This window comes from Alligator sinensis, unplaced genomic scaffold (genome assembly GCF_000455745.1).
Source record: "Alligator sinensis unplaced genomic scaffold, ASM45574v1 scaffold720_1, whole genome shotgun sequence".
In the NCBI taxonomy this organism is placed as follows: domain Eukaryota; kingdom Metazoa; phylum Chordata; order Crocodylia; family Alligatoridae; genus Alligator; species Alligator sinensis.
Window position 1 is genome coordinate 1,368,070 of NW_005842026.1, and position 2,605 is coordinate 1,370,674.

Sequence of the window (2,605 nt, forward strand, 5' to 3'; positions counted from 1 at the left end):
TGCATCAAAAGCAAAAAGGCAAGTAAATATTTTTACTACTTGTGATAAACAAGGTGCTAAAAATTGAATGACACTGCAATTATTTTTTTTTTTTTTTAACTTTGCTACAAGTTGTAAGCACTAAAATTTTCCAAGCAACGCATTCTTGCTGACTAGACAGCAGTCAAAGTATAATTAACAACTAGATGAATTAGTGTTTTTATTAATAAATAGCTTCAACAATAAACTTGTAATTTTGGCCAAAAAAGTTTGCACCTAAAACTAATAAGAAAAATAAACAAATTCCACTTCTGTGCTCTTTTACAATTACCATTATCAAGGGCCTTCCACATCTAAATTAGTAATTTTTTCTTGCCAAGTTACAAAAAATAAGTCATACCACAGGCTGTGTTTTCAGCTACTAAAAACTGATTAAAATAATCCTGCTGGCAAGACGTTAAAAATACAGTATTATTGGGATTTTTGCTGCCACACATTCAATTTTTTATTTCACTTGTAAGATATGATTGCAGAAATTAAAGTAGCACCATGAAATACAAATCTAGCATTTTATTTTCAAGTTATATAATGAAAAATATTGAACTAAAACTAAAAGCAAAGGTACATGTTGTTTCAACATAAAAGACAACTCTCAGTCAATATTTCTAATAGTTCGAGTGCAATTTGGAATACCTTGAAACAACTACAAAGCCAACTTATGAATTTGATATCCAACTTTTCGAAAAAGTAATTTACAAATTGCTTACCATAATCATAGTTCTGCTGACATACTACTACTGTAATTCAGGCTAGTCTCATGGACAGAACCTTTAAATCAAAGCAAAGAATCCAAGTTTTTACAGAGAGAACACCTTCATAATAATAAGTCATCATTATTGAAACAAGACCAATAAATCTGTGGTCCAACCCTCCCTTTAGTCACCACCTGTGTTATCTGCCAGAATCTGTCTAGGATTAGCCTTCTAAACCACCACCAGATTCATCTGTAACCCTTTACTTGACCCACTGGAGTGATCATCCTCAATCATGAGGGATCACCAGTGACGACAACCATGTCCAGAAAGTCACATGCCACTGATAGTATAACTTTAATGTCTGCTAGGTTAGTACTTGCCATACAATGTCCATGAAAACAAGGCTCAGAATGAGCTTAAAACACGCAGAAAATAAAGATGCCTTGTAATATTCTTACTTAATACAAGCTAAAAACAATGTGAGCAGTATGGGACAGTTAAATGTATCTTCCATTTGGGGATTCCTGAAGAGGATATAACACATTAGACTTCAGAAACTTGAGACTGATCCCAAAGCAATGTATGACTTCAACCATATATGAAGATTGCTACAAGGTCTCAAGAACAGAAAGTGAGGGCAAAATTAAACAGAAGGCATGGACAAATACCTATGGTTACAGTATAGAAGACAAAGTACTGACCATACAAAAATGATATCCCATTATTAAAGATCAGGGGAAAGACATCTAAAATGTAATGCCAATAAGCAAGGTGTGGAAAGCTGAACCAAAGGTTCATAGAATCATGGAAAATTATGGTTGGAAGGGACCTCAAGAGGTCATCTAGTCCGGACCCCTTCTCAAAGCAGGACCATCCCCGACTACATCATTCCAGCCAAGACCTTGTTGAGCTGGGCTTAAAAACCTCCAAGGATAGAGATTCCACCACCTCTCTAGGTAACCCATTCCAGTGCTTCACCACCCTCCTAGTGAGAAAGTTTCTCCTATCCAACCTAAACTTCCCTTGCTGCAACTTAAGCCCAATGCTTCTTTTCTGTCATCCTTGTTCTGCTTCTTGTACTCCAGGTTCAAACATTGGAAGCAAAGTACAGTTCCAAATCAAGATTCAAAGGACCAAAATCCAAAGTCAGGCTGCAATTTATTAACTCCTACACTCACGGACATAGTAAATAAGAGATCAGCCACAATGCAAAGCACTAATATTGGGACCTAAAGGCTCAGTAAGACAAAAAATTTACCTCAGACTGTAATGGATGCACCTTTTTCTAAACCCTATGGGAAAAGAAAGGGACCAGGCTTGAGGCACAGTCCCAGAACTATTTCTCTCATCTTTATTTTTGTAACATGTAGACCTGAGGGAAGAAACTGCTGACCAATGGCTTTCTATCAGGATGGTTAAAAATCAACAATCAGATCTTCTGTAATTTAAAAGATTTTTTTATTTAATCATATTTTTAATTTTTTTTGTCAAGATGCTTTTTTAGAAAAATAAGTTTATATAAAGATAATTTTAATTTAAGATATGCTAAAGCTCAAAAATATCATCATGGAATAATAGAGGTGCACCAATACATGGGTCCCATATCGGATTGGCACCGATAAAAGGAAAATTGACAGTACCAGCAATCGGCTTTTTTTTGGCTGATATGGCCAATAATGTTGCCGATAAATGCCATTGTGCACATGTGCAGCCGCAGCGCAGCATACAGACAGCCAAGAGCACAGCCCGGCAGCATGGAGAGCAGTCGGGTTCAGCTGGCAAGTCTGTTGTGAGGGAAGGGGCACAGGACAGAGCCATGAGCAGCTCATCTGAGGGGCGTGAGGGGTGGCTCCCACTGCTGCACATACCTC

At 37.1% G+C, this 2,605-nt stretch overlaps 1 protein-coding gene across 2 annotated transcripts in view; it reads right to left on the minus strand.

Annotated features, from left to right (window-relative positions):
- Positions 1–2,605, minus strand: part of ARHGAP5 (Rho GTPase activating protein 5) — an 86,760-nt gene that overhangs the window by 61,805 nt on the left and 22,350 nt on the right. The window lies entirely within an intron of this gene.